The sequence below is a fragment of the Salmo salar genome, chromosome 12 (assembly GCF_965601325.2).
Source record: "Salmo salar chromosome 12, fSalSal1, whole genome shotgun sequence".
Taxonomy (NCBI): domain Eukaryota; kingdom Metazoa; phylum Chordata; class Actinopteri; order Salmoniformes; family Salmonidae; genus Salmo; species Salmo salar.
The window spans coordinates 54,578,082-54,601,310 of record NC_138302.1 but is presented as its reverse complement, the minus strand read 5'-3'; the positions used below and the strand labels follow the sequence as shown (position 1 = coordinate 54,601,310).

General features: G+C 44.4%; 1 protein-coding gene across 1 annotated transcript in view; it reads right to left on the bottom strand.

The window, feature by feature from the left end:
- Window positions 1-23,229, bottom strand: part of LOC106565299 (voltage-dependent L-type calcium channel subunit alpha-1D) — a 128,499-nt gene that overhangs the window by 84,524 nt on the left and 20,746 nt on the right. The gene's annotated exons all lie outside the window — the stretch shown is intronic.

The following is a 23,229-nucleotide window of genomic DNA, read 5'->3' as shown; positions in this document are numbered from 1 at the left end:
CACATTTTGTTATGTTACAGCCTAATTCTAAAATTATTATTAATAAAAATAAAAAAATCCTCATCAATCTACACACAATACCCCATAATGACGAAATGAAAACAGGATTACAGACACTTTTGCAAATTTATTACAAATAAAAAACAGAAATACCTTATTTACATAAGTATTCAGGCCCGTTGCTATGAGACTCGAAATTGAGCTCAGGTGCATCCTATCTCCATTGATCATCCTTGAGATGTTTCTACAACTTGATTGGAGTCCACCTGTGGGAAATTCAATTGATTGGACATGATTTGGAAAGGCACACACCTGTCTATATAAGGTCTCACAGTTGACAGTGCATGTCAGAGCAAAAACCAAGCCATGAGGTTGAAGGAAGTGTCCGTAGAGCTCCAAGACAGGATTGTGTCGAGGCACAGATCTGGGGAAGGGTACCAAAACATTTCTGCAGCATTGAAGGTGCCCAAGAACACAGTGGCCTCCATCATTCTTAAGACTCTTCCTAGAGCTGGCCGTCCGGCCAAACTGAGTAATCGGGGGAGAAGGGCCTTGGTCAGGGAGGTGACCAAGAACTCGATGGTCACTCTGACAGAGCTCCAGAGTTCCTCTGTGGAGATGGGAGAACCTTCCAGAAAGACAACATCTCTGCAGCACTCCACCAATCAGGCCTTTATGGTAGAGTGGCCAGACAGAAGCCACTCCTCAGTAAAAGGCACATGACAGCCCGCTTGGAGTTTACCAAAAAGCACCTAAAGCATTCTCAGACAATGAGAAGCAAGATTTTCTGGTCTGATGAAAACAAGATTGAACTCTTTGGCCTGAATGCCAAGCGTCACGTCTGGAGGAAACCTGGCACCATCCCTACGGTGAAGCATGGTGGTGGCAGCATCATGCTATGGGGATGTTTTTCAGCTGTAGCGACTGGGAGGCTAGTCAGGATCGAGAGAAAGATGAAAAGGGCAAAGACCAGAGAGATTCTTGATGAAAACCTGCTTCAGAGTGCTCAGGACCTCAGACTGGGGGCGAAGTCTCTGAATGTCCTTGAGTGGCCCAGCCAGAGCCCGGACATGAACCCGATGGAACATCTCTGCAGAGACCTGAAAATAGCTCTGCAGTGCCACTCCCCATCCAACCTGACAGAGCTTGAGAGGACCTGCAGAAAAGAAAGGTGTGCTAAGCTTGTAGCGTCATACCCCAAGAGGACTCAAGGCTGTAATCGCTGCCAAAGGTGCTTCAACAAAGTACTGAGTAAAGGGTATTTTTATAAATTAGCAAACATTTCTAAAAACCTGTTTTTGCTTTGTCATTATGGGGTATTGTGTGTAGATTGATGAGGAAAAAAACGATTTAATCAATTATAGAATAAGGCTGTAACGTAACAAAATGTGGAAAAAGTCAAGGGGTCTGAATACTTTCCGAAGGCACTGTAGCTTACTTACTTTCTCGTGTTCTTCTTATTTCTTATTTTTATTTCTAGTATGTTTTTGTTCTACATTATGTTATTTTTAGTATTACATTGTTATTGAATACTGCATTGTTGGGCTTAGAGCTTGCAGGAAAGGCATTTTACTGTACTTGTGCATGTGACATTAAACCTTGAAACATAAGTGCATTATTTGCACAATTAACCAGTCAATATATTTATGGTAAACAAATCCCACAAAATAACAACCCTTTTTGTCATTTACAAATATAAACTGAAGTGTGTCACCATTGTAACCAATGAGTGTGATTTCACAGGTCTACAAGATGTATTGCAGCTCTGGTTTTGTAACAATGATGAAGCAGTCATCATGACTCTCTTTCTCTCTCCCTCCCCCGACTCTTCTTCTCTCGCTCCACCGTTCTCTCTCCTCCCCCTCCCTCTCTCTCCTGTCTGTCTCTATGTATCAGTCATAGCAGTCTAGGCCAGCCAGGGGGTTAAGGGAAGCCTGCACACAGTGCTTCCTCACAGCATCATCGTGTGTGTGTGTGTGTGTGTGTGTGTGTGTGTGTGTGTGTGTGTGTGTGTGTGTGTGTGTGTGTGTGTGTGTGTGGTGTGTGTGTGCGCGCACAGGTGCTTGTGTGTGCGCACGGGTGCTTGTGTGTGCATGGGTGTGTATGCTGTATAATTGTGCTATTTTGGACACAACACCAACATATTTTACATACTTCTTTGCTAACAAAATAGCGAGGCCAATATATCTAATTAAAGACAAGCTACGGAACTTTGGCGACTACTAATTATTTTTAGGATGTGATATCTGAAACTACTTGAAGCTGGGATGACGCTCCTACCATTGAATTCGTTTTTCCGACTGTCCATCAACTCTTTGCTGAACCCCCTTCCACGACTTCCACCGAAGGTGGTTCCTCTCCCTGTTCGGGCGGTGCTCGCGGTCGGCGTCGCCGGCCTACTAGCCATCACCGATCCATTTTTCCTTTTCCGTTTGTTTTGTCTTTGGTTCTTTCACACCTGGGTTCATTTGGTTTAATTTCTGTGTGTATAATTACCCCTGTTGCCTGCATAGGTTTGTGCGGGATTATACGTGTTATGTTGCTCATTGAGGTTGTGCCCCAGATTTATTCACGTTTATACTGAGTGTGTAATAGTTTAGGAGCTGTCACGTCCTGACCAGTAAGGGGTTATTTGTTATTATCGTTTGGTCAGGACGTGGCAGGGGGTATATGTTTTATATGGTTTTGAGTGTGTGTTTATGTAGAGGGGCGTTTGATTTATGTATTCTGGGGTTTTTGGTTTAGTTCTATGTTGTATAGTTCTATGTCTGTTCTAGGGTATTTAGATCTATGTTTAGGTAATTGGGATTGGGGCCTTCAATTGGAGGCAGCTGGTTATCGTTGCCTCTGATTGAAGGTCCTATATTTAGGAGTATGTTTGTTTTGGGTATTGTGGGAGGTTGTTCTTAGCACTGCTGTATTTAGCCTGCAAGACTGTTAGTTAGTTAGTTTCTTGTTTTGTTTATTTAAGTGTGCACTAATAAAGTTAAGATGAGCACTCGACCCGCTGCGCCTTGGTCCACTTACTACGACGACCGTGACGGAACCTCCCACCTCCAACGGACCAAGCAGCGGAGAAAGGAGCAGCAGGTGGACTATTGGGAGTTTTGGACTTGGGAGGAGATTTTAGCCAGAGTGGGACCATAGAGAAAGGCTGAAGAGGACCGGGAACGCTACAGGGGAACACGGCTGGCCAGGAAGCCGGAGAGGCAGCCCCCCCAAATTTTTTTGGGGGGGGCACACGGGTAGTTTGGCTAGGGCAGGCAGTAGACCTGAGCCAACTATTCGTGATTATTATGGTGAACAGAGGAGTAGAGGAGCACCGTACTATGCGGAAGTGCGCACGATCTCGCCTATGCCCACAAACAGTCCGGTGAAAATGATTCCAGCCCCTCGCAAGTGCCATGCTCGAGTGAGCAATCAGGCTGTAGGGGTTGTATGCCGCAGACCGCCAGTAATGCTTCATGGCCCAGTGTATCCTGTTCCCACTCCTCGCACTAGCCCTGAGGTGCGTGTCTCCAGTCTGATACCTCCAGTACCAGCACCACCCACCAGGCTTCCAGTGCATCAGCCCAGTCCCGAGCTTCCGACGACAGTACCTCGTCCAGAGTGTACGGCAACAGTACCTCGTCCAGAGTGTACGGCAACAGTGCCTCGTCCAGGGTGTCCGGCAACAGTGCCTCGTCCAGAAATTCCGGCGACAGTGCCCCGTAGAGAGACGGCCCACTGTCCGGAACCAAGAGAGACGGCCCACTGTCCGGAACCGAGAGAGACGGCCCACTGTCCGGAACCGAGAGAGACGGCCCACTGTCCGGAACCGAGAGAGACGGCCCACTGTCCGGAACCGAGAGAGACGGCCCACTGTCCGGAACCGAGAGAGACGGCCCACTGTCCGGAACCGAGAGAGACGGCCCACTGTCCGGAACCGAGAGAGACGACCCACTGTCCGGAACCGAGAGAGACGGCCCACTGTCCGGAACCGAGAGAGACGGCCCACTGTCCGGAACCGAGAGAGACGACCCACTGTCCGGAACCGAGAGAGACGGCCCACTGTCCGGAACCGAGAGAGACGGCCCACTGTCCGGAACCGAGAGAGACGGCCCACTGTCCGGAACCGAGAGAGACGGCCCACTGTCCGGAACCGAGAGAGACGACCCACTGTCCGGAACCAAGAGAGACGGCCCACTGTCCGGAACCGAGTGAGACGGCCTACAGTCCGGAACCGGGTGAGACGGCCTACAGTCCGGAACCGGGTGAGACGGCCTACAGTCCGGAACCGGGTGAGTCGCCCTACAGTCCGGAGCTCCCAGAGTCGCCCTACTGTCCGGAGCTCCCAGAGTACAGTCCAGGGTCTACAGTGACATGCTTCAGGCCGAGGTATTCAGTAGGGGTGGACTGAGGTGGGGGACTAAGGCCTGAGCCTGAGCCACCTCCACTGTAGGAGGTTTGGGGAGGGGGGGTGTAGCACGGGAGCCGTCGGTGACGGCAGCCACCCACATTTTTTGTTAGGGTCTGCACCTTTTGGGGGGGGGGGGGGGGGGGGTACTGTCACGTCCTGACCAGTAAGGGGTTATTTGTTATTATAGTTTGGTCAGGACGTGGCAGGGGCTATTTGTTTTATATGATTTTGAGTGTGTGTTTATGTAGAGGGGCATTTGATTCATGTATCCCGGGGTTTTTGGTTTAGTTCTATGTCTGTTCTAGGGTATTTAGATCTATGTTTAGGTAATTGGGATTGGGGCCTTCAATTGGAGGCAGCTGGTTATCGTTGCCTCTGATTGAAGGTCCTATATTTAGGAGTATGTTTGTTATGGGTATTGTGGGAGGTTGTTCTTAGCACTGTATTTAGCCTGCAAGACTGTTGGTTCGTTCGTTTCTTGTTTTGTTTATTTAAGTGTTCACTAATAAAGTTAAGATGAGCACTCGACCCGCTGCGCCTTGGTCCACTTACTACGACGACCATGACAGGAGCGTTGTTTTCCTCCTTCCGGGAGTACTGTGTTCTCTTGTGTCATGGGCGGTTTCTTGTTTTGGTATTGTACCTGACCTTTTGTGTGTTGTGGACTTGCCTATTAAAGACCCTACTTGGACATCTCTGCTCTCCTGCGCTTGACTCCTTCACCTACCTCTAACACAATTCGCAACACCCCCTACGACACAGCCACTGACAAAGCACATGCCTGCAATACTTACATCGTAGCGCAGCAGGAGAGAGTGGTTTCATCACTGTAGCATATTCAGAGATCGATTCATAGCCATAAATAATTCATCGATTTTAAAGACGGACGAGATTAATATGAGATCCTGGGCAATTTTGTAACGAGTTCAGGAAGCCATGACAGAGCTCTGTGAGATGTTCACAGCGATGGTGGCAGACGTTTTGATCAAGAGAGACCTTTTCTCTAACACTAAACATACAAATATGTATTTTACAGTTATAAGGAAGGTGAAATCTCATAGTTAGCTGTTTTATAATTTGATTGTACTATATTTAAAAAGCATATAAACCGTTTCAAGCCTTATTCATACAGTTTTGTGGAATAGGAAATAAATCATATAAAATATTTCATATTTTCATATTTCTATCATATTTGTACTGTATACTTGAGCTTGTGTCCTCAAAAGGTGACTACACCTCAGCCATTTATTTAAAAAAATACCAGAATGGTAAGATTTTAACCTTGGAGTATACAACATTACTGTTTATGGCCCTCTCCTGATAAATTGTTACTTTTGGGGATTACGTAGATTCCATTTTCGATTCCATTTAGTTACATTTAACTGTTTTTTTAAAACCTCCTGCTTTGGGCTCAATGTGTAGTTCATACATGCATAATCTCTGAGCAGAGTTACTGGCTTACCTCAATTAGCCACAAAATCCCTAGTTTGAAAGCGACTGTTTCCTGGAAGCTGTGCTATTTTCCCTACACTACATTTTCCCCCACATGGGACAGCCCCCTAGCAATTCGAGTTCAACCAATGAGCTTCAGCCCCTCGTCAATAGAGTGACCGCTAGCAAGATGCACACACAGTAGAGTGAGAGAGACAGCAATGACGTGGTGCACACATTTGCACATATGTGACGTAGTACTCACTTTTCGGTGCCCTACTGGCTCAGAACTACTGGCTAAAAAGTATACAAAAGTAGCAGAAAATCTCTTTCATTGAGGAGTAACATTCTATGCTAAGCTTGAGGGCAACTTCCACTGGAGAAACAGCAACTGCATTTGTACAAGGGTGTACAGTACGTGTAGTGTGCAAGCACATGTTTGCGTGAGTGAAAGTGCCTTCGTGTGTATGTGTGTGTAGATGATCAACCATCATGACTACTGACAAAGAGAGACACACATTGCCTTTGCATCTTCCCCTTCCCCCACTCAGAAAGAGAACTGTTTGTCTGTTTCTCTCTGAATACAATGTTTATTAATGCACTGTAACCCAGCAACAGCATCATATCATTTTATAGTCTACACAACAGCATCTATACACACACTGACCACAGAGGGCAGTGTGTGTGTGTGTGTGTGTGTGTGTGTGTGTGTGTGTGTGTGTGTGTGTGTGTGTGCGTGTGTGTGTGTGTGTGTGTGTGTGTGTGTGTGTGTGTGTGTGTGTGTGTGAGACTGTGTATGCCCTGGTTAATGCATGCATTGGGGTGTGTGCACGGTTGCATACGTGTGTCTGGGCAGCAGTGAGGGGATAGGCGAAGCTATGAAGTGGCTCTCAGTGTCATTCTCTGAAGGGAAACAACAACATTATTACAAGCAGAGGTCATCTTTAACACGGACCAACACTGCCATGATGTCTATCTTCAACCAGCAGAAACATTACACTGTTTATGTAGAAACCATTAGTTCTATAATGTATACTGTTAGCCACATGTTAGCTACATTTTATGCTATTAGCCATATTGTTAGCTATTAGCCACATTGTTATTTATAAGCCACATTAGCCACATGATAGTTATTAGCCACATCAGCCACATGATAGTTATTAGCCACATGATAGGTATTAGCCACATTAGCCACGTGATAGTTTTTATCCACATGCTTGCTACACTGTTAGTTGTTAGCCACATTAGCCACATGTTAGTAATTAGCCATATTAGTCACATGCTAGCCACATTATTAATTATAAGTGTCACGCTCGTTGTAAAGATGGGACCAAGGCGCAGCGGGAATGTGAATACTCATCTTCTTTACTGTGAAGAAAACCAAAATAAACACTTAATACAAAACAACGACGACGAGAAACAGTCCTGTAAGGAACACAGCTTACATACGGAACAACTACCCACAAAAACCCATGGAAAAACACCTCTACTAAATAGGACCTTCAATTAGAGGCAACGAGGAACAGCTGCCTCCAATTGAAGGTCAACCCAATAAACTAAACATAGAAATAGAAAAAACTAGAATGAACATAGAAATATACTAACATAGAGATTAACCAAAAAACCCCGAAACACATTAAACAAACACCCCCTGCCACGTCCTGACCAAACTACAATAACAAATAACCCTTTACTGGTCAGGACGTGACAATAAGCCACATTAGCCATATGTTAACTAGGGCAGGGAATTGCCAGGGACCTTACAATATGATATTATTATTAAGATACTTGTCACGGGTGTCGTAATGTAGAGACCAAGGCGCAGCGGGTTGCGTGCTCATAATTATATTTATTATAGCGAACACGGAAAAAACAATAAACAAAGAACGACAGCTAACAGATTTGCAGGCTAAACAACAGCATACCTCGGCGCTCTCCACTCCATACGTTCCCCATAATAACCACGTGGAGCTGGCTTAGAGCTCACCCTTGGCTCAGCCAAACTACACGTGTGCCCCCCCAAAAATAATTATTGGGGGTGCCTCTCCGTCTTCCTCGCCAGCCGTGTTCCCCAGTAGCGTTCCTGGTCCTCACCAGACTTCCTCCATGGGCCCTCTCCAGCCAGAATCTCCTCCCAAGTCCATGACTCACGACAGTCCACCCGTTGCTTCTTCCTCCGCTGCTTGGTCCGTGTTTGGTGGATAGTTCTTTTTGCACTGCTTTTAGTTTAGCCTGCAAAACTGTTGATCTGTCGTGTTTCTTTGTTTTTCCGTGTTCTCTATAATAAATATGATGATGAGCACGCAACCCGCTGCGCCTTGGTCCCCTTCTCTCTTCAACGACGCCTGTTACAATACTTAGGAGACAATATGATGTGTATTGCGATTCTCACGATTCTATATGTATTTTTTATATATTTTTTCACCTTTATTTAACTAGGCAAGTCAGTTAAGATCAAATTATTATTTACAATGACGGCCTACCCCGGCCAAACCCTCCCCTAACACTGACGACACTGGGCCAATTGTGCGCCGCCCGATGGGACTCCTGATCACGGCCAGTTGTGATACAGCCCGGGATTGAACCTGGGTCTGTAGTGATGCCCCTAGCATTGCGATGCTGTGCCTTAGACCGCTGCGCCACTCAGGATAAATGTATTGCGATTCGATACAGTGATTTTATTGCGATTCGATGTTCCAAACATATTGCTCACCATATGTCTGCTGCAGAGGGACAAGAGAGAGCCATGATAAAACTTGTTTTGAAGAGTCATGGAAATAAAAGTGCTAAAAACAAATGTCCTCCCTATTTAAAGAGAAGATGGAGAACAAACTATGAAGGACAAATACTGGAGTTTTGGTGCAGGTACAGCCACCTAGTGCAAAAATGATATTGCGATATTGTCAAAACGATACGATATACACTACCGTTCAAAAGTTTGGGGTCACTTAGAAATGTCCTTGTTTTTGAAAGAAAAGCATATTTTTTTGTCCATTAAAATAACATCAAATTGATCAGAAATACAGTGTAGACATTGTTAATGTTGTAAGGGGCAGGCAATAGGAGGGGGCTGAACGCTGCCCTGATCCACCTGAGGCTGCAGCTGGGGCAGGCAATAGGAGATGCCAATTCCGCCCCGCAAAGGACTGTAAAACAAATACTATGGGCTGCACAGGTGATAAATACATCTGCAAAGTCCATGCACACACACTTGCATACTGTCCTACATGTGCTAATTTGAGTTGATTGATTTATGTTCTTCACATTTTTGTTTTGTATCTATTCTTATTTGATTCTTATTTATTGTTGTTGTTTATACACCTTGTGGGTGGGGGCAATGGTTAAAAAAATGGGAGAAGACTAGTATTTTGTATTTCTAATGACTCTTAAGGGGAAAGTAATCCTATTCCTCATCGTACAGTATATAAGAAAATATCACTATGTTGACAAAAAAGTTCAATAAAATGCATTCAAAACTACTTTCTGCACATTTCTGCTACTTTCTTAGGCTACACAAGTGCCATCTCTTGCTAAAAAATGTATGTTTACACCTATGCGGCACCTTTAGCAATACTAATAATAAACCTCTACTTTAGTAAAGGAAACCGTTATGACAGGTGTGTCGTAATAAAACCGAGTGGTGCCCACTGATTAAATGCAGTCTTTCTGCATTGCGAAGAGGGAAAACCCAGATATCCACAAAGTTTGTGATGAATGACAGGTTGTTTCTTCATGCGAAATAGGTTTGATTTTTGATTTTCTTTCAAAAACAAGGGCATTTCTAAGTGACCCCAAACTTTTGAATGGTAGTGTATATTGTCAAAGATAAAAGTAACTTTCCCACCCCCATCACTAACGCTAACCCAATCAGTTACACAGTACCTTACAAGGGAGGAAGTATCTACCAACAGACATAATGCTTCTTGCTACATTGATGTGTTGTTACTGTTATGTGAGGCATGGCATCATCTGAGGCATCCTCTCACTGGGTTCATACAACGATAGAAAGAACCAAGGCTATATTGAGGTTTGACTATTAGTTCATTGTTTCTCACTATTTTGTGGAGATGAGCCATCTTCCAGCCAGCCAGCCGGTCAGTCACTCAGCAAGGCCTGTGTAGCCGAGGTGATTCAGGCCAGAGTAGCCAAAGTCATTTTAATGAGAGTTCCAGAGCTCATTAGCTTGATCATCAAAGCTCTGAATGATCTGTTTAATTGTGTGATCGTGATGTGCAGCCCCCTCTAACCACGGAATGGGCCCATGCATAACTGGCTTACTGACTGTCTGCGTCCTAAACGGTACCTTATTCCCTATGGGCCCTGGTGAAAAGTAGTACACTATGTAGGGAAAAGCGTGCCATTTGGGATGCACCCACTGACTGCAAAATGAGAGGTAAAAATGTTTTAATCTTCCGGATGAATCCATTATCCAAATACTGCAGCGTGTGAATAGATACTTGGCAAACGTGCTGCTGACGTGGTTCAAGGACACACAGTATAATTTAGACATACGTGTTCAGAGCACAGTTTTTTTTCTCTCTCTCTCTCTCTCTCTCTCTCTCTCTCACTCTCACACTCTCACACCCACACTCACACACACACACACACACACACACACACACACACACACACACACACACACACACACACACACACACACACACACACACACACACACACACACACACAGGCTCACCACAACAACAACAAAAACACACAAACGCACACAAAGACACTTTGCACTTCCACACACAGATGTAGTTAAACCATAGAGATGTATAGAGGACTCTAGTGCCCAAAATCCTGTTTTAACATGGGCCACGCCATTGAGGACTTTCACCATTTTGAAGTTGTCAACTGGGGACTTCCTATGGGTTACGTATGGATCACATAATTCCATCCAGGTCATCAGCAGAAATTATCAAATTAATTTTACTTGTGAGCAAACATTCCATAACTGTAGGTGGCAGTAAATCGCCAACCTTGGCTTTATACCTGTTCAAACAACACACTCCAGGTGGCAGTATGGATCTTTTCAGTTTGTTTACCAACTCATAGAAGTAGTAGAAGAAAAGAATGGACTACTTCAAAATGGAGATGGCCTTGCCCGTGCGCTCATAGAAGCCATAATGGGACAGATAAAACATTGCGATCTCTATGAATCGCTGTCTTTTCTCCTCTAATTTGTCTTTTCACCAATCACATTAGATTATTTTCACAGCTCTTTTTCAGAGCTGATCTGATTGGTCAAAACACCAATTAGTGAAACAAATATCAGAATTTGGCTGCCTGTGTAAACGCAGCCTTTGAGTTAAGCGCATAAACCGACACACACGTTGGCACAAAGTGAGTCATCTGTGGGGAGGCCTACTGGTTGAAGGACAGAAGGGGAAGATGAGAATGGGGGATGGGCTGGGCACACTGCTCTAAAACAGAGAGGCACGAGGGAGAGATGTTTCGAACGAGGGATGTGCATGCATTTTTTGTGTGTGTGTGTGTGTGTGTGTGTGTGTGTGTGTGTGTGTGTGTGTGTGTGTGTGTGTGTGTGTGTGTGTGTGTGTGTGTGTGTGTGTGGTATTAACGCCTGAGCACCAGATCACCTGAGGAAAAGTCACGGCAGTGTGACGATGGCAGAAACCTTACACATTGTTGCTCCCATGGCCCAGTGCACTTTGAGATGCTATCTTTGCAAAGAAGATGAATCAGATACCATCCTGATCATCAAATAAGACACTCAACATATCCTCACTATCAGTCTTGTACTAGTCTACAGATCAGGTCTTCCTTGCCCATGTAACCGTTTGTTATTGGGATCCAAAAGACAAAACTGATCCTAAGTGAGAACACCTACTCTGAGACACTTGATACATCATAATTATAAAACACACTTTCTCATAGTAGTTAAATGACCTGTTTCATTCATTCATTCATTTGTTCAATAATTCATCATTTGATTCCTCCAACTAGTCATAAGGGTTATTGCAGAAGCCTACCTATATGATAGATGATACAGATCCCTGAATTGCCATTCGAATCCTATAGGGATAAATAGGCACAGTGTGTCCTTCTAGACAAGACAGGCTGGCTGGGCATGTATTGTCTATCAATGCCCTGCTATACCACCTACACATAAAAACGCGCGCACGAGCGGGCACGCACGTTAGGGATAACGAGCAGGGGGTGTCCTCGCGTGAGTCACAAATGAGCAGCTTGTTAAGTGACTAAACACACACTTCTGCCATCCTCTCCACTGGAGTCCAGAGACACTGCTGCCGGGCCAGCCACAGTTACAGCCACAGTAACAGCCACAGTTACAGCCACAGTTACAGCCACTGTCGCACGCATGCACACGTACATACAAGCACACACGCAAACACACACACACACACACACACACACACACACACACACACACACGAAACCAGGATTTCCATTAGGAACACGTGGCCCTGGACATATGGTCGGCAGCATTTTCATTTACCGGAGATTTAAGACATTTACCAGACCCAGATGCATTGGGTGCGTACCCTGATTAGGCCGTCCACCCAGGGCGCTCAGAATGACAGAAATCACATTTAGATGATGGTTATTCATCTCAACAGATCACGCAATTCCAGGACACAACGGCGTGCGTCCTTTTTACCGATTCCCGATCGCACAGATGTTAGAGTAACAGTCCACGTTTACTTTTCCTCCGCCAACAAGACGAGTAACAAACTGCAAAATCACTAGCCTATGTCAATCTACTATCCTCCATAGTAGAAAAGTTGACATATTCTATTGGTCAGGTTTTCGTTCTGAGCGAGAAAGAAATAGCCTATTCCAAACTGACCTATTCCAAACTGACTCCAAACTGATAGCTACCAAACACATACAATCAGTAGGCGTAGGCTACACCCCCCCCCCCCAAAAAAAAATTATAAGCTAGAGGCTCATGCAACCAATCAGAACATTTAGCTTAAAATGTTGCTAAACTATTGCTTCTTCACATTATAAGCGTAGCAACGCGCACAAGGCAGTAGGCTATGTGCAAATGTTTGTTCCATAATACAATTAGCAGGAAAACACTGTTGTCAAAAGTGCACCGCACATGCGACAGAGATGGAAATGTCTGTAAGGAATTTCGAAAGAGGGGAGATAGAGATTTTGGGGTGATTTTGGGGCGGCAGCGTAGCCTAATGGTTAGAGCATTGGGCTAGTAACTAAAAGGTTGCAAGTTTGAATCCCTGAGCTGACAAGGTACAAATCTGTCGTTCTGCCCCTGAACAAGGCAGTTAACCCACTGTTCCTAGGCCGTCATTGAAAGTAAAGATTTGTTAAAAAAACATTTTTTGTCAGAAATGCCTTCTGGAACATGTGAACTTTCATGTGCCTTAATAAGAAACTTGTATGACATCTGTAAATACGAATACAATTGTTAAATTACAAGCCTAGTTGGTTTAGCCACGGAAAAAGTGCAGAACCTTCCCGCTAGCCATGATTGGCTGAGATAATGGATGGGCTGGACATACCGAGAGATGAGTTCAGATTGGTCTGCCATGTAGCATGCTTCTGTCTATAACGTGAGCTGCCCAGTATGTGTAGGTAATGCGTTCTACCACAGCTTTTTTGAAAGATATCATGAACAACTGCAAAAGTGTCGCTAGTGTACTGCTCTCCACTTTCTGGAGGGCGATCATGCCATGGTGACTTTCTCTGACTCTGAAAATGAATCAAACGATGAGGAAATCGCTGATTTAGGAAAAAATATTTTCATTGAACCAGACATTGTAACGTCTTCTCAAATGGCAAACAACAGTGTTGTTGTCATGGAAGAAGTTGACCGAGTTTTGAAATCAGCGGAATGACCGGTCGAAGCAGAGTATGATAACTAAGGAGATGGACAAAATTCTGGCGTTTGATTGCAAATATGCAGAGGGAGTCAAAAAGAGAACATGCAGAAGGTTGTTGTATAAAACACCTGTCTCAGGATTACATCTTCAAACTAAGGGCAACCATGGCATTCATGACAGAGAAGGAGAAGCGTTCATCCATGTACACGGGTAAGAGAGTCTAGCTATCTACATTTTTAGATATTATAAGTTTCATATTTTGTCAGAAAGTCGTTTTCATTGCAAGTCAAAGCGTACTGTTAGCTACCGTTAGGTAGCATACAAAACAGAAACCCAGACACGCATATTCCTTTAACAGGACACACAGCCACGTGAAAAAAAGCACATGTGTTTCTGCTCTAGCATTTCGCCTCATTATTACTACTGATACTACTTTTGATTTGATTTGTACCATCTGTGGTCCCCCTAATTCACAATATAACTATGGTCAATTCAGTCTCATTTTGTTCAACTGCTGTCATTTCAGACTATTTGTACACCGACAGTACCGTCATTTCAGGTCATTTCGGTTTCCACAAGACTGTGTCTCTTTATCCCCAGTGGGTGAGGTGAATTAAAATGAGTAGTATTGGCCAACAACAGCGATACAGACACACACACTAACATGATAGCAGCCAGGATTCTTCCGCGTGCATGTTGCCCTGTGAAGGTTGAAACATGAATCATATTCACAGTGAAAAGGTCATTGTTCCGGGGTACTTTCCGCTCAGCTACCTTCAGCAGGAGGAGCTGCTTGCCGGGAGCGCCAAGTCATACAGAGAGCAGTCACAAATGACCTTAAAACCGGAAGGAGGGGACAGACGGACAGACCCGGTGTCTCTGCCTGTTTCTTAGACAGGTGGGGGTGAAGAGGACAGACAGACAGTGGCGTGCGGAGAGGACACTCTCTCTCAGACAGTGCGTGACTGTTCCTCACTAAGGTTGTAATAGAGCCTTTCTGGGTGATCATTTCAGAGCAATCATTCCATACTGTTTGTCAAGGACGTCATCAGGAAGGAGCTATAGAGGAGCGGGATGACAGGAGAGATGAGGAGTGCCGAGGATACAGAGGAGAGGAGGAAGAGGAAGAAGAGAATATAGGGTTGTGCTGATAAATGAATAAATCAATTATCGTGACATTTGACATTGACGATATATCGTGAAGTGCAATATGATAAATCATCATGCGCAACACGATACTCTATTTGAACTTTTCAAATCAAAACTCTGCAGTATTAGGCTGTATCAATATGTTGAAAATGAAGAGAAGGGCTTACAAAGTTGAGGCAGAAAGGAGTTGAAACACTCAACAAAAAAAGGCAGAGATTTCTTTTAGCTCACTTTAATCCATTATACAGGACGAGAACAGGTGACTGACGTTTTCCTCAGAGTGACCTGACTACTGCTGTGATGGATTCTAACTTCTAACTTGAAATATCCTTATTCATGATACCATATTAGAACTGAGAGTATGGAAATCTACTGAGCGAGAAAGGGGAGTGCAGAAAGTTTCCATTCTGTCATAACATGTTATTGTTAAATCTTGTGTATCCTACGGAGAGGAGAAGGTATAAAGTCTGGTTTCAGTCACAGGTAAGATAGGACAGCCGTGGGTTAGTGAGGGGTGAGGAATGCGGGCCGAGGTCAGGTCAGATGAAGTGGGAAGGAACAGTCGCCACTTGAGTTCCTGCCCAGCAACAGGATGAGAATGTCCAGATGTGCAAGGAGGAGACTCCGCATAGAAGGAGGGTATAAATATATGTGATTGTGTTAATGTCTTTGTCTTTTCAGCTGTTTGACCCAGTGGGTGAATAAACTTAGTTATCCGTTTGAGTTTTTACTCTGTTTGTCAGAACCGAATAGCACGTAGCTCCTATGTGTAGCCTAGTGGCCCTTTGAGACACAATAATGTAAGAAAATAACAATCATAATAATAGTATAGCACAAAATATTAGTAAATCATCCTTGAGCTGTTTCGACAACTTGATTGGAGAAGGACAACCATATCTGCAGCACTCCACCAATCAGGCCTTTATGGTAGAGTAGCCAGACGGAAGCCACTCCTCAGTAAAAGACACATGACAGCCCACTTGGAATTTGCTGAAAGGCACCTAAAGGTCTCTCAGACCATGAGAATCAAGATTTTCTGGTCTGAAGAAACCAAGATTGAGCTCTTTGGCCTGAATGCCAAGCGTCACGTCTGGAGGAAACCTGGCACCATCCCTACGGTGAAGCATACTGGTGGCAGCATCATTCTGTGGGGATGTTTTTCAGCGGCAGGGACTGGGAGACTAGTCAGGATCTGGTGAAAGATGAACAGCGCAAAGTACGGAGAGATCCTTGATGAAAACCTGATCCAGAGCGCTCAGGAACGACCCTAAGCACACAGCCAAGACAATGCAGGAGTGGCTTCAGGAAAAGTCTCTGAATGTCCATCAGCGGCCCAGCCAGAGCCCGGACTTGAACCCGATCGAACATCTCTGGAGAAACCTGAAAATAGCTGTGTAGCGACACTCCCCATCCTACCGGATGAGCTTAACTTCTTTGGGATAGAGGGCGGTATTTTGACGTCCGGATGAAAAGCGTGCCCAAAGTAACCTGCCTGCTACTCAGGCCCAGAAGCTAGGATATGCATGTAGATTTGGATAGAAAACACTCTAAAGTTTCTAAAACTGTTAAAATTATGTCTGTGAGTATAACAGAACTGAAATGGCAGGCGAAACCCCGTGGACAAACCATCAACAACAACAAACAAATTCAGTATACCACTGATTTCAATGGCTGGCACTTTTATAATAGGGCAAAATCGTCCCCGATTGCAGTTCCTAGGGCTTGCACTAGATGTCAACAGACTTTAGAAAGAGTTTCAGGCTGGTTTTTGGAAAAATGAGCCAGAAATTGTAGTTTTTCTAGGTGACTCCCATGTTGTCGGTAGTGTTTCCAAGCGCGTGAATGAGAGCGCGATCTTTGGTATTGTTCTCCGGTAAAGACAATAACGATTCTCCATCTTAAATTGTATCATTTATTTGCGTATTAGGGTACCTAAGGTTTGATTATAAACGTTGATTGACTTGTTTGGATAAGTTTATTGGTAACGTTTGGGATTCATTTTGTATGCATTTTGAAGGAGGGAAACCGAGTGGATTATTAACTGAAGCACGCCAGCTAAACTGAGTTTTTATGGGTATAAAGAAGGACTTTATCGAACAAAAGGACCATTTGCAATGTAACTGGGACCTTTTGGAGTGCCAACAGAAGAAGATCTTCAAAGGTAAGGCATATATTATATCGCTATTTCTGACTTTCGTGTCGCAACTCCCTGGTTGAAAATGATTTGTTATGCATTTGTGTGCTGGGCGCTGTCCTTAGATAATTGCATAGTTTGCTTTCGCCGTAAAGCCTTTTTGAAATCTGACATGGCGGCTGGATTAACAACAAGTTAACCTGTTAGGGCTAGGGGGCAGTATTGACAGGGCTGGATAAAAAACGTACCCGATTTAATCTGGTTACTACTCCTGCCCAGTAACTAGAATATGCATATAATTATTGGCTTTGGATAGAAAACACCCTAAAGTTTCTATAACTGTTTGAATGGTGTCTGTGAGTATAACAGAACTCATATGGCAGGCAAAAACCTGAGAAGATTTCATGCAGGAAGTGGCCTGTCTGACAAGGTGTCGTTCTTCTTGCCTCTGTTTATTGAAGACTGAGGATCTCTGCTATAACGTGCACTACCTACGGCTCCCATAGGCTCTCAGAAGGCGGCAAAAAGCTGAATCGTGGCTTTGCAGGCTCTGGCTGAAAAAAAGTAGCGCGTTTGGGTAGTGGCTGGTTACAGTACTGTGAGACTCAGGCGCGTGCCCGTGTCGACCGAATGCTTTGTTTTCTTTCCTCTGTTTACCTAAACGCAGATTCCCGGTCGGAATATTATCGCTTTTTTACGAGAAAAATGGCATAAAAATGGATTTTAAACAGAGGTTGACATGCTTCGAAGTACGGTAATGGAATATTTAGAATTTTTTTGTCACGAATTGCGCCATGCTCGTGACCCTTATTTACACTTCGGATACCGTCTTGAACGCACGAACAAAACGCCGCTATTTGGATATAACGATGGATTATTTTGGACCAAACCAACATTTGTTATTGAAGTAGCAGTCCTGGGAGTGCATTCTGACGAAGAACATCAAAGCTAATCAAACTTTTGTAATAGTAAATCTGACTTTGGTCAGGGCTAAACTTGGTGGGTGTCTAAATAGCTAGCCGTGATGGCTGGGCTATCTACTGAGAATATTGCAAAATGTGCTTTCACCGAAAAGCTATTTTAAAATCGGACACCTCGATTGCACAAAGGAGTTCTGTATCTATAATTCTTAAAATAATTGTTATGTTTTTTGTGAACGTTTATCATGAGTAATTTAGTAAATTCACTGGAGATTTGCGGGGGGTATGCTAGTTCTGAACGTCACATGCTAAATATGAACTTGATTGAACAAAACATGCATGTATTGTATAACATAATGTCCTAGGTGTGTCATCTGATGAAGATCATCAAAGGCTAGTGCTGCATTTAGCTGTCTTCTGGGTTTTTGTGACATTATATGCTAGCTTGAAAAATGGGTGTCTGATTATTTCTGGCTGGGTACTTTGCTGACATAATCTAATGTTTTGCTTTCGTTGTAAAGCCTTTTTGAAATCGGACAGTGTGGTTAGATTAACGAGAGTCTTGTCTTTAAAATGGTGTAAAATAGTCATATGTTTGAGAAATTGAAGTAATAGCATTTCTAAGGTATTTGAAAATCGCGCCACGGGATTACACTGGCTGTTGCATAGGTGGGACGATTTCGTCCCGCCTAGCCCAGAGAGGTTAAGCTTTATTTTGATGTATTGCACTTGTGATTTCATGAAAGTTAAATATTTATAGTAATTTAATTTGAATTTCGTGCTCTGCAATTTCACTGGATGTTGGCCAGATGGGACGCTAGCGTCCCAATGATCCGCAAGAAGTTAAGAGGATCTGCAGAGAAGAATGGGAGAAACTCCCCAAATACAGGTGTTCCAAGCTTGCTGCATCATACCCAAGAAGACTTGAGGCTGTAATCGCTGCCAAATGTGCTTCAACAAATTACTGAGTAAAGGGTCTGAATACTTATGTAAATCTGATATTTCTGTTTTTTATTTCACAGCGGTTTAGATGGTACAATGATTATCTATACTTGCTTGTTTTGTCACATAAACTGAAATTAGATGAACTATTAGAACTTTAGCAACCAAATGGCGGAGCGTTTTCTGCATAATGCATCTTTAACGATTACCCATAACATGATGCAGCCACCACTATGCTTGAAAATATGGAGAGTGGTACTCAGTAATGTGTTGTGTTGGATTTGCCCCAAACATAACACTTTGTATTCAGGACAAAAAGTGAATTGCTTTGCCAGATTTTTTGCAGTTTTACTTTAGTGCCTTGTTGCAAACATGATGCAAGGTTTAGAATATTTTTATTCTGTACAGGCTTCCTTCTTTTCACTCTGTCAATTAGGTTAGAATTGTGGAGTAACTACAATGTTGTTGATCCATCCTCAGTTTTCTCCTATCACAGCTATTAAACTCTGTAACTGTTTTAAAGTCACCATTGGCCTCATGGTGAAATCCCTAAGCGGTTCCTTCCTCTCTGGCAACTGAGTTAGGAAGGACACCTGTATATTTGTAGTGACTGGGTCTAATGATACACCATCCAAAGTGTAATTAATAACTTCAGCATGCTCAAAGGGATATTCAACGTCTCCTTTTTAATTTTTTAATAATCTACCAATAGGTGCCTTTCTTTGCAAGGCATTGCAAAACCTCCTATGATCTTTCTGGTTGAATCTGTTTTTGAAATTCACTGCTCAACAGAGGGGCCTTACAGATAATTGTGTGTGTGGGGTACAGAGGTGAGGTAGTCATTTAAAAATCATATTAAACACAATTTTTGCACACAGAGTGAGTCCATGCAACTTATTATTATTGTGACTTCTTAAGCAAATTTTTACTCCTGAACATTTCAAAAAACATAATTCCACTTTGACATCATGGGGTATTGCGTGTAGGCCAGTGACAACAAATCTAAATGTAATATATTTTAAATGCAGGTTTTAACACAACAACATGTGGAAAAAGTCAAGGGGTGTGAATACTTTCTGAAGGCACTGTATGTAGCAGATCTCTGTATGTGTAAGGAATGACAGATATAGGGAAGGCAATCAAAACGTGAAGGAGTCCAGGTGAGTCCAATGAGCGCTGATGCATGTAATGATGGTGACAGGTGTGCGTAATGATGGGCATCCTGGCATCCTCGAGCGCCAGAGAGGGGAAGCAGGAGCAGGCGTGACAGTACCTCCCCTCTAGGGGCACCACCAGGTGTCCCACCTGGGCGAGCCTGACGGGCTGGCCGAGGCATGGGCGCCGGACTGACCGGCTGAGGCGTAGAAGCCCGACGAGCACGGCTGAGGCGTGGGAGCCCGACGAGCTGGCTTAGGCATGATGTGGGATGGGAGCCCGATGAGCTTGCTGAGGCGTAGGAGCCCGACGAGCCAGCTGAGGGAAGGAAACCTCTCGAGCCAGCTAAGGCGTGGAAGCCCGACGAACCAGCTGAGGCACCCCCGGTTCCATCGGTGGCGGCACAATGACCCGACGTCACCAACAAAACAAAAAACAAAAAACTCCCTGATGCTTTGTATAATGTTGTCAGCATTCTGTAAGGAACGACGCTGGAGACGAGAAGCAGGTACAGGGAGTGAACATTTAATAACTAACGGAGAGGAACAGAATACGGACAACATCTGGACAGGGGAAACGGAAAAGACAATAATGCTGACACGGGGATGAAACAGAGGAAACAGACAGATATTAGGGAAGGCAATCAAAATGTGAAGGTGTCCAGGTGAGTCCAATGAGCCTGATGCGTGTAATGATGGTGACAGGTGTGCGTAATGAAGGGCATCCTGTTGCCCTCAAGCGCCAGAGAGGGGAAGCGGGAGCAGGTGTGACAGTATGGACCCTAAAACCTTGGGTATAAATATTTGTTCAGAACAACGGTTTTAATTGTTTGATGGTTAATCATTCATCCCTAAGAAATTGCAGAAAATGACTGAGTGAAGGAAACGTGGCTGCTAATTGTCAAACTGCTATTTATGGAATGAAACTCCTGCTTCAGTATTACTCCACATTGAACCACAGCCAGAGGACGGGTACATTACTGGCATATTGTTGTTTTGCTGTTTTCATTTGTTGCTCATATGGGACGTATGTCAGGTCGCAATTGTAAATGAGAACTTGTTCTCAACTTGCCTACCTGGTTAAATAAAGGTGAAAAAAAAAATATATATATATAAAAAAAAAAATGTGTTGCATAAGAAATATAACGAAAGCTATTACTGCCGCCAGTACAGGCATTGTGAAAAACACACGGTTCGTTGTCAATGAATTGTGTGGTTTCTGTTGTCGGCTTCTGATGATGTGTGCGAGTCACGAGTGATGTCCCATTCCTTAGACATATTTATCCCTACCACTAGTTGCTCTGTCTTGGAGGGCCAGCGTTGGGAAACAGCCTTAGCCTCCCCTCAGCTTGCTGAGCTCAAAGTAAGATACTGAGTTTGAACGGTACCGCTCTCTCTCTTTCCCTCCCCCCAGGTTACACTGAGTCTGTCACTGAATCTAATTTTCATGGCATTAGCGCCTCGTGATAGGATGATAGGAGCCAGGGGACTCGCCTGGTTGTCCCTCCCTGACAGCCAGGCCTTCTACCCCGACCCTGTGCCGTTCCCCTGCCATCATGGTTCTCCCATCATCAGCCCCAGCCAGCTCACCTATGGGCCTGCAGTGCAGTATTGTGTGTGTGTGTGTGTGTGTGTGTGTGTGTGTGTGTGTGTGTGTGTGTGTGTGTGTGTGTGTGTGTGTGTGTGTGTGTGTGTGGGTGTGTGCGTGTGTGCGTGTGCGCGTGTGTGTGTGTGCGTGTTTGTGTGAGAGAGCGATGGCAGCGCTGTGCTCTGGAGTTCTCATCCCTCATCCCCTGCTGGCTGCCATATTCAACCAAGTCAGCATTTCTACACTCTCCCATTCCTCCTCCTGAGACCTCTGTGTGTGTGTGTATTGTAGTTATTACAGTACATTTGCTGCGCCAGCCCTAAATCAACCTCCTACAGTATACCTACTGCAATTGGAAAGAGCAGAACTGCACAACTCACCTAAAAAGTAAGATTGACTGAAGTTTGGCACAAACACTCAGGGGTCAGTTTATTGGGCACACCAGCCCGTTCCTGAAAATGGTTTGCTCCTACAGACAGCAGGCAGACAGGCATCAAGGCATTCAGTTACTGTTCGATTGAATGTTAGGATGGGAAAAACGAGTGACCTAAGAGACCTTGAGCACGGTATGACCGTCGGTGCCAGGCTCACCGGTGCCAGTATCTCAGGGTGTGGATCTGTCCATCAGCCTAGCCTAGCCGTTCCTCGTTAGCTGCCATATAAATACATCCCCATTCACATGAACCCCCTCACACTTCCCTCACACATCCATACCACCGCCCCACAGTTTAATGGCAACACTGCTACCGTGGAGTGAATTTATAGACACTTTTATTGAGGTTAAATCATCATCCCAGCATATGGACATAACATAAGGTGTGCTGTAGCCTACGTACCTAGGCTATATCCAGCGTGCTTTCCACAGAGTCGACTTTTAACTCCAGGGCCACACATACTTTATACATGGCTCTAGTTAATTCTCCCAAAAGTACAGAATCAGATCCCCTGTTACATTTAATCTCCCTACTTATCCAAAGCTACTTAAAGTGGTGCTACATACATTTTATAAGGGTGGACCCAGCGGGAATTGAACCCACGAGCCTGGTGTTGAAGACACCATGCTCTACCAACCGAGCCAGGCAGGACCACGTTTTGGCCTGATACTCACACTGGTTTATGAACATTGCAATCCCCTCACTAAGCCCACGCTCTTCCGGTGCTCCTGTACAACGTGTAGCTGAACACCAAGCGAGCCCATAGATTACACAATACTGTAGCACAGACTGTAATGTCCCAGATAACCTACTTTCCTCCTCCTATGCACCACTGTGCAAACAAATACCCCCAGGGTCACTCTCCTGGAGGTCACACGGGCAAGCATTACACCACACTTCTCCTCTCAAGTAGTAGGTCACATTATAGTATCTTACAGTAGATCGTCTTCGTTCAACCGCAGCATAATGGCAGGAACACCGTGCGTGCGTGTATACGTATGCGACCAATGCAATTTGATTTCTATAAGCCCCATGCATCTTTTAAAGCAGAAGGTGAGTTGAGGGCTACAAAACAGGACAGCTTCTAGCTCTCTATCGCTCTCACACCATCCTGTTCTCAGACATTGATGAATCACTAAGCTCTCCAGCTAAATTCTGCTCACGTAAGAATCCAAATGTCTGTTGTCTCGCCAGCGGACTGTGCAGGCACACACTCTCAGCTGTAGGAACCCTGCTATGAACACCG